Source organism: Alligator mississippiensis, chromosome 3 (assembly GCF_030867095.1).
Source record: "Alligator mississippiensis isolate rAllMis1 chromosome 3, rAllMis1, whole genome shotgun sequence".
Classification (NCBI taxonomy): domain Eukaryota; kingdom Metazoa; phylum Chordata; order Crocodylia; family Alligatoridae; genus Alligator; species Alligator mississippiensis.
The window spans coordinates 211,108,619-211,123,163 of NC_081826.1; the positions used below are offsets into that span (position 1 = coordinate 211,108,619).

At 40.4% G+C, this 14,545-nt stretch overlaps 1 protein-coding gene across 7 annotated transcripts in view; it reads right to left on the minus strand.

Moving 5' to 3' along the window:
- The window catches only part of SEMA4D (semaphorin 4D), a 158,167-nt gene that overhangs the window by 69,832 nt on the left and 73,790 nt on the right, over positions 1–14,545 (minus strand). For 2 of the 7 annotated variants that reach the window (XM_059724878.1, XM_059724877.1), the window contains exon 2: positions 3,626–3,752. The exons of the other annotated variants lie outside the window; for them this stretch is intronic. The gene's annotated coding sequence lies outside the window, so the exon portion shown is untranslated. The remainder of the gene's footprint in view (positions 1–3,625; positions 3,753–14,545) is intronic. 7 annotated transcript variants of the gene reach the window in all.

The following is a 14,545-nucleotide window of genomic DNA, read 5'->3' on the forward strand; positions in this document are numbered from 1 at the left end:
GCAAGCCGCTGGCATTGGCCACTCCCAGAGCAGTTGCAATGAGTGGGGCCCCGGCCCCATGGCCTTTTCCCCTCCCCTTACCCCTTCCCTTCACTCACAGCCATCTCCCCTCCCCACACAAACTCACAGACTTACCTGCTTGGGGGAGGGGGGAGTGTTCCTCTGCCAATCGCATAACAGCAAATTTACTTCACATATAACAAATTTCAGGTATAAAAAGGGTCATTGCATAAGAGCGAATACACATAAATCAAACCCACATAAATCAAGGGAAACCTGTATATACATACATACCCCACTTCCATGGGCAAGACAGCCCACCAATAAATTTGGTCGAGCCTGTGGGCAGGCAGCTGCCAAATCATTGGATCTGACCCATGGGTGGCTGGTAGCTGCTATGGCTTCGGCTGCCACATGGTGCCAGAAGGGCAGGGCTGTTTCCGCCATGCTAGGCAAACAGGCAGGACTGTTTCCACCCAACAGCATCAGGTCTTGACGCGGAAACATCAGCTCTGGACCTAGGTGGAGGCTTCTGCTGCAGCAGGTGGGTGGTGGTGTCAATTGCTGGCAGGTTTTACATTGGGACTCCAGAACCTGCTGGCTGTGCCCAAAGCTGATGCCACCACCAACTCGCCACAGTGGAAGCCCATCTGTGTCCACATCTGAGTGCTGGGGCTCTTGGTGGACTACAGCTCTGGCTGGGTTCTGGGGAGGGGAGGGGTGGAGAGGACCGATACTCTTCCTTGGACTGATACTCTTTAATGTCTTCATCAGCGACTTGGACGAGGGAGTCAAATGTACTCTGTCCAAGTTTACAGATGACACAAAGCTATGGGGAGAAGTGGACACGCCGGAGGGCAGGGAACAGCTGCAGGCAGACCTGGATAGGTTGGACAAGTGGGCAGAAAACAACAGGATGCAGTTCAACAAGGAGAAATGCAAAGTGCTGCACCTAGGGAGGAAAAATGTCCAGCACACCTACAGCCTAGGGAATGACCTGCTGGGTGGCACAGAGGTGGAAAGGGATCTTGGAGTCCTAGTGGACTCCAAGACGAACATGAGCCGGCAGCGTGAAGAAGCCATCAGAAAAGCCAATGGCACTTTATCGTGCATCAGCAGATGCATGACGAATAGGTCCAAGGAGGTGATACTTCCCCTCTATCAGGCGCTGGTCAGACCGCAGTTGGAGTACTGCGTGCAATTCTGGGCGCCACACTTCAAAAAGGATGCGGATAACCTGAAGAGGGTCCAGAGAAGGGCAACTCGTATGGTCAAGGGCCTACAGACCAAGCCCTACGAGGAGAGACTAGAGAAACTGGACCTTTTCAGCCTCCGCAAGAGAAGGTTGAGAGGCGACCTTGTGGCTGCCTATAAGTTCATCACGGGGGCACAGAAGGGAATTGGTGAGTATTTATTCACCAAGGCGCCCCCGGGGGTTACAAGAAACAATGGCCACAAGCTAGCAGAGAGCAGATTTAGATTGGACATTAGGAAGAACTTCTTCACAGTTCGAGTGGCCAAGGTCTGGAACGGGCTCCCAAGGGAGGTGGTGCTCTCCCCTACCCTGGGGGTCTTCAAGAGGAGGTTAGACGAGTATCTAGCTGGGGTCATCTAGACCCAGCACTCTTTCCTGCTTATGCAGGGGGTCGGACTCGATGATCTATTGAGGTCCCTTCCGACCCTAACATCTATGAATCTATGAATCTAGGACCTCAACAAGTCACCAAAACTAATTAGTTCTCTAGCCAAAATAATTGCCTGTCCCTGCCTTATTTCCAAACTCCTATGTACTCCTGTATCTAGTTCTTTGAAATTCAAATATACTGTATTTACTCAAATAAGATGAGTCTTCCCTCCCCTTCCAATCAGAATGGGGGTGGAGGGGGGGAGAAGACTCTCATCTTACATTTGCATACAAGGAAACCTCATTAAACATGCTCAGTAATGGAAACTATGAAGCCAACACTGAGCATCGGGCTAATGTAGCCCATCTAAACAAGATACATGAGGTCCATCTCAGCACCAACTCTTTTTAAAGTCATGGTGGGCCGCTACATGGATTATATTTTTACTTCCTCTTCACTCTCAAAGATGAGCTGCACCTTCCTTTCCCTTTCCAGTCATTCCTGTTTCTTCACCAGCCTTAAGTGTCTAGCAAACATCACCAAATGGGGCCTAAAAAATTCATTCAAAATCTCTCTGCTGGCCCCTCTCTCAATGTGTCTCATATAATTAGTGTGGCCCTGCCCTCCAGGAGGTGAAGCCAGACCAGGCTTCCCCGTGCCTTATCTGCATATACATTTTTGGAGGATCCCAGGACAAGAACACCTCGTTCTAGCCATGAGTAGGACTAATTAGCACATTGATCCTTTGTGGAGGTGGCCTCTGGAGTACACACACATATTGAGCTGTGCTGAACCGCAGGGTCACCATGGCTTAAAATGCTGTTCACTCTGGTGGGGCTCAGCCCAATCAGCTATATAGTAAAACATGAGCCTTTTAGCTTTGGACTAATATTTGTACTATATATAAATAGGTGCCAAATTGTTGCTTAAAAGTGTGTTTATGGAGTACCTGTGCTGCAACTGGCAGCAGTTTAAAAAAAAAGGCAACATCAACTCTGGATGAACTAAATTTATGGGTACTATATACAAATTACTAAAGCTATCTTTAACTTCAAGGTCAAGTGTTTTCAAATTTGCTCCTCACCTCTATGTGCTCAGGGACAGCAGGGTCTGACAGTAAGGAGTGAGGGAAGGGGCTGCAAGGGGAAGAAGCTGGGGAGGGGAGGCAGAAGGCCAAGGGGCTACCTGACCCTCCAGATCTACTTTCCTTGCTGTAGCAGTGGGGGAATGGGGGTGACATATTCAAGGCAGACCTCCAATAATTACATTCTATACCTAGAATTTGTAACAAATTACATTTTCCATATATAAAATCTGTTATTGGGGGTTGTGTTATAATCAGAGTCATCTTGCATTCAAGTATATATGATACTTGCTGAAAAAGCAGTAGTAAAGAAAGATATCCTCTGAGTCCGGGAAGTTTAGCATAAGTACATCATCATCATCCTACTTAAATAAAATAGTTTCCTGCCTAGTGGTTTGCTAATTATAAATATATATGAAGTTGCTACTTATGAGAATCTGACATTAGGAAAAGTCAACCACAACAAGTCTAAGTATTCTAGTTTTATCAGCGAGCTTGTTTTAAAATACACATACGAAAACCAGAAGTCAGCATCAAGCAGTTGATTAACTATAAACTGCAAAAACTGTAAATGCTCTCCACGGATTCTTTTTAGCACCCGTTCTCAGAAATAGCATGCACAGTTCAAAAATCTTAACACAGAACAATTCACTGCAGAAAGAAGTAGGTGAGAGCTTCAGAACCATTTTAAAACATTTTTTTAAAATCAACATTGTCTTAGTAATTTGAGTATTTGATGTGTTAAATGCTATTTTAGTTCTAGCTCAATTACCATGGCTCTTTTGCTGCACTCTTTTGCCAGCCTTTTTTGCTGAACTCTTCAGCTCAAGAGCACTGCTCATTTGGTGTACCCCTGGAGTGACCAGAGGCAGAAAGAAAAAAAACAATAGTAAAAGGTATATAAAGAGACTGTCACCTGTAATGATCAATGCAAAAGTCCATCCTTTCACTCTTCTTGCAACTGCTATCTTCATGGCTTTAGCTAGAATTACATCTGGTGGCTGACAAAATTTTGGCTCATACAACTAAACTAATACCCTAGCCTGCAAAAACAAAAAAGGTAGAATTTCAGTAAACCCTTTCAATTCTGCAAACATGAAACTGTTTTGAAAGGAGTTGGCTGCATTACTCGTGACTTTAGGCTTGTGCAACATCAACTTTCTGTGGACAGGCTTTAACTTGCAGAAATCTTGCCCTCCAGGTTTTCCTCTTACACTGGTATAATAACAAGAGTTGAAGGCTCTTACAAAGTACTTACTTTTTCAAAAAATTAAGTCTTCATATTCTTACTTGTATGACAAAAGCCTGCTATAGACACTGGATAAAATGAGACCTCATACAATTATTGTTCCATACGTCAGAAGACTATATACACAAAGTTTCCACAACTAGTTAGGAGCAATTCAGGCAATTTTTCCCGCAGAGAGTATTCAGTTACTTATTCTAGTTTATTATAATTCATCAGGATTGCAATAGGATTACAATTCTATCTGAATATTAACATAATATTATAATAATTTAAAACAATTTGAGTTAACATAAACTAGAAGTTCTAAATTCAAATTCCAGTGAATAACAAGGACTCCAAGATAAAAAATGAGAGAAAGGTCAATAAAACAAAGCTACAGGGGGAAAAAAGACTACCACTCTACAATAAAAACAACAAATCCAGCTCTTCTGGCTCCAGATTCCACTTTTTTAATGAAACTGTCATTTTCTGGATCTCAAAAATTCCTTCTAGAAAATCCTTCATGAAATAAGGCAGTGGGGGCCAACTGTTTTGGCAGGCTTGCCACAAGGTAAGACCCAGACCCTCCCCGCATGCCACACTGATACCCTTCCCCTGCCTGATATGTTGCTCTGCTTTCTGCTCCTTGCCCTATGCTCCCTGACTAATTAGGTGCTCTGTTTCCTGCTCCCTCCCTGGTCTGCTATGTCACGCACCTACTGCAGGTTGGCCACCTCTAAAATAGGGCAAGCACGCATTAGGAAGACAGATTCTCTTCCAGAAGCAATGTCAAAATACATTCCTGTAGTAAACGGGAAGAGGATCACAACATTTCTGCTATTCCTACACACATACCTACTACCTGATAACTCAATATCAAGAGAAGGACTGGCTGTTCCCATATACAGGCCATATCCTATTATGTTAGGAAGGTACTCCAGACAGTTATTTCATCCTCTCCCCCTACCAAAGGAAAGGTAGACAATACAAATGTCAGCACCAAAGCTTAAGCAAAAGTAGTTGAAACAGAACTTCCAATTCTTACCAAAAATATCCAAGCTCAGAAATGTAATCCACTCCTAGTTAATGTTTTTGAGGACAGTGGGGGGTAACACAATTTGAAGAAAACCAGAGGAAGGAGAGGCAGTAGACCAGGGCCAAGCTCACATTTTGGGTGTTTCCTGCATAATGTTATTAACTACTTAGTATGGAAAAAAAAATCAAGTTAAACTGTACATATAAGAAAAGAAAATATCTGCCCCTACAACTGTAGTTTGTTTCCCTACTGACCAAGAGGACCTGTGGCACAACAAAGCTAAGGGACACTGGAATTCACACTATCTTGTCCCTTTCAGCACCTCTTTAATAATGTGGAAATCAGTAATGCTTCCCTTAGTGGTAGTATGAGATCAGCAGATGCTTTCTTAGATTTTGCAGGGAGAAGGGTTGAGCAGTGAATAGAAGCATTATGAAATGACTTGTATTTTAAGCAGCATTATATGCTATACTTTAAAAGTGATGTGACTCTGTTACACTATCTGTTTTCCCCTCCCAACTTTAGTTCTAGAAAGACTGGTTGCAGTCAATATACAGCTTCACAGAATAGTGGAAGTTGTATCAGAACAAGTGCAAATAATACATTTTTTAGTCCTTTCCAAATATGTTTTATGCCTTTCTCTAGACTTCTCCAAATTCACTGAGATTTGGACACAACATAACTGGCTCACAGCAGCCATTTGAAAACTGAGATTTCAAACTCTCAATAGCATTCAGCACTGGCTCCAGCTCTAACAGTTCTAAATAACATCAGATTGGAACTGAAAAGTCTATGCATTTCTTCTTCTGAAGAAAAAAGGAAGGCAACATAACAAGTAATTCCATGCAATTTTAAAAGTCTGATTTCTTCTCAATGACTTTTGAGGAAGGACATAAAGGAACTAGCCATCACTGGATAATTGATAGCATCCAGGTTTAAACTAGTGTATGGCATTACGGCAATGGTTCACGAAGTACTCGTTCATATCACTGGACCCTCACAGCAGATGGATGCAAATGCCCTTTCCAATGCTGATTAGGATGTTTTCACCACCTAAGAATCCTAAGCTTGTTTTCCGCTAAAGACAAATGACAAGGACAATCTTCATTGCATTAAAAAAAAAAACAACAAACACATGCCATAATAATGAGAATAATGAAGAGGGGAAAAATCCACTTTGAATAGATTATCTGACTTCTCCAGAAAAAAAAGCTAAAAGAAGCCTATTTAAATAGGGACAATGAGAAGGCAAACACAAAAGAATAGACCCTGATGAGTTATATCCCGCTCACTCTGTACCAAGAAAGAGATCCTTAAATTGCTGGTGAACACATCTACAACAGACATTTTAAAATCTCACTGAAGACTGAACTTTAAAAAGAACCCTTAGTAGTTACAAGATATACAAGTTGGAACAGGGGAGAAGGCAGAAATGTATTTCTATTCATAAAGTAAAACTGGTGTTTCTCTCTTGGTAGGAGCACAACTTGCAAGTTAGAAATAAAAAGTGTTAGCGCCTCCAAAGAACTGTCTTATTTGCAAGACACTGACAGGATCCTTAAATTTGGGATGGCATCAACTACAGTTCAAATCAAAATTCTCTGCTGGATTAAATTAGCAGAGCTCCATTGACTTCAAGGGAGCTGTGTCAATTTACACAAGCAAAGTATTTGTGGAAGGTCCTTCAAAGAGAGGAGTAATATAGCACTTACCTATTTTAGCTGTATCTATGTAAATCTTGTCCTCAGTTCAAAGGGAAAAAAACTACTTGTTTTACTTTTAAAACCACAGACAGAATTGAATCTATTTTTAACAATAAAGAGCTGGCATCACAAAAGGTAACAACAGAAGTTGTAACAACTTTCCATTATGTAGCCACTATGACTTCTCTTAAATAAAAAAGCCAGAAGATGATCCCAAGGCAAGCACTGAAAAGTGGCTGTGAAGCATGATCTGGGGTTTCTTTATTACTCCTTCAAACTGAAGATCCAGATTAGTAACAAAAGTTGGTTTGAGATGAAGTCACAGTTCTTTGCATTTGGAACTTTAGAAAACCTTGGAATTAAAAGCATGAAAGTGTGTGTGCATGCATGTGTGTGTCACTTTTTCAGCTATCACTCTAACAAGCAAGCATATAGTTAGGATGTCTAGATTAGTTAGGTTGAAACATCATTATGCAACTCTCCTCGAACATACTGCAAGTGCGTACATCTGAGCACCTGGGTAGAATATGTAAGGATGGAGAAGGTTTTGAAATGCACTTGACTGGAAAATGTGAAAAAACTATCAGTATAAAATGGGAAATGTTCATAGGCCTCAGTAAACTGTGCCTAAGTTCACTCAGAAAGCTTGATGAAATCCTTTTTATAGCTTTTGTTGCTTTGGATACAAGGGGTATATATTTTTATAGAAATTAGATAAATTCTATCTACAGCTTCTAATAACATTTGATTAAATCACTGCACAGGCCGTTTGTACTGACGCAACCGTACATGCCATCAGCATGCCTTCCATCGAGTCCCTTCTTGAACATCCTTCATTTGTTTTCATAAAGATTGTGGACCTATCTGAAGTCTTGTGCTTGATAAGTAAAGTTGCCCTTGTGAGCTCGTTTACAGAGAATGCTTTGTTATTACAGCTACATAAAAGAGAGAGACAATTTTCTTGGGAGCCTTACATCATCAAGAAGCAAGGGCACAAACTTTCATTTCTCTTGTCAATGAACACAAGCCATGCCAATTTACACAAGCAGGGTATTTGGGTATTACACTTGCTCAAGAATGTTCCATAGCGTGGTTTAGCATTATGGTGGGTGCTACTTCTCCAAGTGAAAATTAGGATGATACATAACCACGCATCAGAAAACAGACTTGCAGCTGCTTTACGTTAGTTAGCAGACCTTTGGAAATTCTCACCAGCTGAGGACCTCTTACTAAAGTCTTAGGGAGACTGCACCTGACAAGTTTCTGAACTCTGTTCCAGATTGCCAAAGACTTCAGAATACAGAGAAAAGTATGGCTAGGAGATCTGTGCCATTTTTTTCAGAATTTGAAAGCAATGTGATGCTGCACTATTTCTTGGATGCTGAAGATGAGCAGAACCAGCTTTCGAAATAAGCTAGAGTTGCAAATTGTGTCAGAGGGGCCTGCAGAGGTGGCAAGGGCATAAATATTAATTCTATAAATGGTGCCACAGGTGACCCCATTATTGCAATTTATCAACTTCAGCCAATTCTAAATGAATTGTTTGAGCCTGGGAATTTTACAAGGTATAGAAAGCAATGATACATGACAGCAATTACAAAGTAGAATTTATACAAATAGGAATGTGTTAAACTCGCGCAAGTCAGCATAGGAATTATTTGGGAGCAAACTAAATGGAATAAACAAAATCCCAGACAAGTTCTGAAATGTATACTTGGATAACTTATAAATATGGTGTTTTCTGACATGTACTTATGCATCCAACTCATTAATGGTTTCATCTACCACTACAATTCTGGAAGAACTATTTGTACAAGGCTTTGCAATAGTATTCACAATGTGGTGAAGGTCACTTTGACCTTTATACTAATAACTGGGTATCAGCTTGTACTGTATTACTTCTCTCTGTTCAAAAATACAGGTGCAGATCTTTCAATATAAGCACATCAAATTTCATATCAAATTCTGTGTGAACATGTCAGCAATGGAATTAATCAAAGCCTTGACCACAGAATTCTCTCATGGGCATTATTTTTAGTCCTGCCAAAACTAAAATGGGCTTTCTACTTACGCCAAATGCAATGCAACACAAAGAGTCATTACTGTGGTTGATGATTAACTTTTTCAAATCTGGCCTGTGCAGTGATATAATCACATTATGAAAGGGGAGGGCAGAAATCAAAGTTGTACATATTGGAGAGATTCTGTCTCAGGAAAGTCTCAGGGAAATGTTGACCTTTTTTCTTTAATACATTTCTAGTTCATACATGCCAAGCACAGGAAGAAAACATTAAAATGCTTTTCAACATTTCAAAAGGTGTCAGAAGAACTATAGAGGTACATGAAAACCTTAACTGAAGGCACAGGTGTGTTTATATGCTTCTTCAGAGATATTATATCAAAGAGTAGGCTATAAAATGTTTTCTAAAGCTAGAGATTACATCAGAACCTTCAAGTAGCCACATCTTATCTCATACTGGAAACTGCAATTTCAGTGTCAGGATAGTAATGATGAGCTATGTAATCAAGCCACATGCAAGAATAAATCATGGTCTCTAAACAGACTTGTCACAGAATTTAACATCCTTTAACAATTAAAAGCTGAAGTTCTAAGGGAAGTCTCACCTTTTGATGTCAAACAAAAAGACTCCATATGGAAACATGTTGTTTTAATACACAAGATATTCAGGGTTATTACAATTTAAACTTTTATAAAACTTGCATTAAATGATGCTGCTAATAAACAAAATTCGATATTTTCTGCCAGAGTAATCCTAACCATCCATTCTTTGTTGTGTATCGGAAGACTTTACTACAGTCTCAGTGATCATCTCATTTTTGATTCCCCACGAGGATTACAAGGTCCATGATTGTAGCTTCCCTGTTTTTGCCATAGCGGGGACTGTGGACTTTCCTCACTCAATTTATTCCCTTCTGGACTTGGCGCAAAAGAGTTCAGTCCTGGTTACACCCAAAGTTCAGCAGCTCAAATACACACCATCCTGATGCTTCTTGTTACAAAGGTATAATAAGGGGCTTCTACAGTTTCCACCAAAAAAAACACATACTACCCAGAGTCTGCTTGAAACAAACATTCTTAAATTAGAAGAACAAGACAATAGTAATTAAACCTCATAATAACCCTATGAAGTAGGTAACTAGAGCCCTGCTTCTACATTTTGGAAAATTAAGGAATAGTGAGTTAGACCAACTTTTTCAAAATGGCATCTACTAAAAATTTACTCAGTTTTAAGGTGGTCATTGAAGCCTTGCCTATTTTGAAATGGAAGTCCATGGCTTTGATAGGCTTAGAAGTCAAATGCCTGCTTTCCTCCAGGTTTCCTTTAGAGAGTTCTGGATTTGGATGCCATTTAAAAAAAAACATTTAAAAAGGAGAAAGAAAGATACCTTGTAGACAGCAAGGTCAGAGCAGGACAAAATGCACAGCAACGTAACTAGAACAAAAACAAGGGAAAGAAGCCTTCAGGGAAAAAAAAGACAAAAAAAAATATAAAGTGAAAAGATTTACTCAAAATATTTTTCTTCTATGAACTTCCCTCAGTACTGCGTGAAAAACAATCCACAAACTCCAAGTCATTAGCAAGGCTACCGATAGGATGTGCATATGAACATTTGTCCCTTCACATTTACTCAAATCAGTTTAATTTCCTGCCTTACAGGCTTCTTTGGAAATAGTCATTTTACCACAGCTAAATTTCATACTGCTGTACAGTTTGTTTTCTGAAATGCTTTTTACAAGTTGTATTTAAAGTTCTCAAATATAATTAGCTATTCAAACAGAATGACAAAAAAGAACCTCATTAGCAAGATTACATGTTAGTTTCCATTTGAACCACAATTGTTTTCCCCTTCCCCCTCCACAACTGCCAATGCATTTCCTCAAGTCAACTATTCACCCTAATTGTAGCTAAAGTATATAATGATAAATCAAAATAGTGCACACACATACTTGGAAAGGCAATCTTTATTCTTTAGTTGTAAACATCTAAACTTCTCACATTCAACTTCCTTTTGGTATGACATTGATCATTCTTCTAGATGTACGATTGTGCTCCAACACCAACAAGCACTAACACATCAAAGACCAGCCAACTCCAGGCTTTGACTTACTGATGACCATCATATATTACAAGTAATTATAAAATATTTTTATATAAACTTTAAGATTCTTGTTCCTGAAGAGTGAAAACATCTATTACAATTAGACAGAGATTTACTACCTTTGATGACAGGTTTGCCTTTCAGCCAGAAAAAATATTATACCTTACTTCAAAGGATTCAGACAAGGACTGTGCATCCAAAGCACCCAATACAGGGAGCAATCTGTTCTTAATCAACCAAATCCTGGAAGGAGTTGAGCACCCTCAACTTCTCCCATGGTCAGACCCAATAGCAAAAAATGGTATGCATCTGCTCTATAGGAAAACTGAATGTCCTTATACCTATCACTCTCTGTGGTCAGGGCAGCAAGGAAGATCATTAGCCCCCAGCTGGACTTAGTTCCCTGCACAGGCATAGCTAGCTGCTTCGAAATTGCAGTGTTTATCAGTGCCTAATAATTTACTTGGAGAGGCTCCTGGCATCAACTCTGGCTGGCTCCTGGCTCCTAGTGCTTGTCTGAATCCTTCCTTTGGGTTTCTGCCCTCTGACTCCTTGTTCCTCACTCCAGGCCGGGTCCTTGCCTCCTGACTTACCTGCTCCTGAACCTTTGGCTCCTATCCGATCTGAAGTGAACTGAGTTTCAGACTCATGGATTTGCCTGCTTCTGATCCCTCCTTGCCTTGATACTTTGTTAGAACCCTTGTTTCCTGACCTTGCCTGCTCCCAATTCCCTGACATGAATCTTTAGGGTCAAACCCCAGGGTGATCTCCCACATCCCCGTTGTCCCTAGATGATATTTTTTCCCCACATGAGTATTCTGTCATCCCATCTTTTGAATAAATAACCTTTAAAAACATCAAAATGGATCCTCAATTTTTCTTACGAGTTCCTTAAAACCAGAGGTTTTGTCCAACACAAAAAAATGTCTCAAGGACAGCCATCTCTCAACTTCTGATCATAAATGCAACCCAATTAATAATCTAGACAGGAGTGATTTACATGGAGGTCAACATACCATCATTTCTACAAAAATCTACACACCAGAGGTTGAACAGTAAGTACAAATGGCTTTTTACTGCTCCCTGTAGCTGTGTTGCAGATTAATGGAAAAGAAAATAAAACTAAACCCACTGACAAGTCAAAACTCCACCATCCACATTGCAGTCATTGTATTAAGTGCCTTACCAGTGATTCTCAACTTCCTAGGCTCAGGCCACCCCTCATTATACACAGGGCAACCATCAGAAAATGCCAGCAGCAGTTAGTTTTTGCTTGCTTTTTGGCTACAAAAAAAAAATAAAAAATAGAGCAATTCTTCTGTTGCAAAGAATTCAAACCACAATGCTCTGAATGATTTTAATGTTACAGATTCTGATTTGAAATCTCTGGGTTTCTTTTGTGAATCATATTTGCACAGCTAAGTTTTCCCAACACCCCGGTTGAGAATCACTACCCTAAACAATATTTCATCCTAGCTTTGTTTGCTAAATGCCTGTCCCAATAGGTCTTACAGTGCTTCTGGAAGATATTCAGGCACAGGCTCTGGCAGGCCTCAAGAGGGAAGGCATCTCAGAACTGAGCAGACAACTGCTGAAAATGACACCCCACGCCCTCTCTATGTTTTTACCAAGCAAATCTGACATACTGATGGTACTTGTTGGAGGTTGCTCTTGGATGACCTTAGAGATCATGATGAGGCACAAGGGAGAAGGCAGTCCCTTAGATAAGTAGGACCCAGATTGTTCAGGGCCAAAGACAGTAAGATGTTATATTTTGAAATATGAACAAGACTAGATCTTTCAAAACTGCTTGCTTGCAATTTTGAAAATAAAAAATTTGCAAACTCCCCGTACGGCCCAGTAATTTCTCGTATTTCATGCAAGTTGAATGCTCTACTTTAATGGCCTAGGAACCAGCAAGAAGACATTTTAAAGACCTGTTCACTCTGTAATTGAGGACTAACAATTTTACAGTTCTGTTCATAAATAATAACCCAATTTGAGTAATTCCAGAATTTAAGTTCTTTCTGAAAATGCTTTGAAATTGTTTATGTTGCTTTAATTGGTTCACTTAAAAGTTTGTAATCTGGTTATTTGGCCCCATTGGTAAGGTATGTGACAGGAATTGGAAGACGATGGGATTTTTATTTCCTAAACCTTCTCTTGGAGAAAGAAGAGCTTATTCTCGTTCATAGAACTCATGCATTTGTTCTGCATGTGCGCGCACATTTGTGGGTAGACACGTGTTGGTCATCTAAATGGTCAAGTGATCCAGCAGTGTTATTTTTGAAGTTGTTGCTTTGCCTGATGGTGACAGTATGAAGGCTAGAATAAGTTGCAGCTAACCAGTTTGCAGCTGAAACAGGAATGAGTGGGCAGAAGTGGCTGCTTCTGTTGCTGCTTGTCAGTACTTTTACAATTTATTGCCCAAGCAGGAATCAAAACTTGGAAACAAGACAGTGAACAGTGGCTCTTTATCTGGCAGTAGCTAGCCTCTGGTTGCTTACCCATTTCAGTATCTCACAGTGTCCGTACTTGCACCTGTGTCACTCATTTATCAGAATTACACGGAGATGTTTATTTACAGCACTGCATATTTCAGTTGCTCCTGTTTACAATCAGAGCCACTTGAGAAATAAATGCCCCGTCATTTTAGCCATTCCTTTTGTCAGGATATAAGAGTCAGGTTAATGGAAAAGAAAATAAATAGAACGCCCTAGTCAAGGTGTTCAGGTATAGTTTGATCATGACACTAAGATATACTTTTGAGACATGTTGTACTATACATTTTAATGCCTGTATATGAGCCTCTGATTCTCAGCCAAGATGCCGTGGCACCTTGGGGTGCTTTGAGATCCTTTCAAAGGCGCTGCAGGGTGCCAGGCAGTGTGAGCACTATTAGTTGTGCAAACAATTCACAAAAGAAACTAAGAGATTTCAAACTGGAATCTGTAACATTAAAAATACTCTGTCTTGCTGTGGTCCTTCTGAGTTCTTTGCAACAGAAGAATTGCTCTATTATTTTTCTAGACTCAAAAAACAAGGGAAAACGAAGAGCTGGCATTTTCCAAGGGGTGCCTTGAGTCTAAAAAGGCTGGTTTAGGGAGTCTTTGTCCTATGTTGACACAACAGTTCCCATTTAAGCTGTTTTCTTGTTCTCCTAAGTATTCTGTTTCTCTTATTGTAAGCCACCCAAAGCCTTGTTGGGAAGGGTGGCATATAAACTGAATACATAAATAGATTAATTGAAAGGGTCTCTCACAAAATTCTTGCAGCTAAGTATGTAGTCACAAGACTATAAGAGATACATTACCAGCAGTGGAAGTAATTTAAAACTTGCCCACACTGCAATTCAAAGGTGTAATTGCCACTTGGGTAGACAAATCTAACCTGCACTCCAACTAGCTAGCTCAGACCCTTGGCAAGTCTGAACCCTGTAATGCTGCAGGTAGCCTGTCACTGGTCCCTCAGCGTAGATTTACATCTTACAAACTAACCAAAGTACAGTTACTCAGCTATATATATGCTAGCATATATATAGCACAAGCTTTCATGGGCTGAAGCTCACTTTATCAGATGCTGGTCTCCAAGTCAGCCAGTTTAAACTGAGCTCGCTTATGTACCTCCGGTACACATACAGTTCCAATTTCGTCACTCAATCCATCCCAGTCTCTTATTATGGCTCCTTCCTGGAACTCTTTCCCTCCACCAGACTCAATTCTGGCCCCCACTCCTCCCCATAAGTCT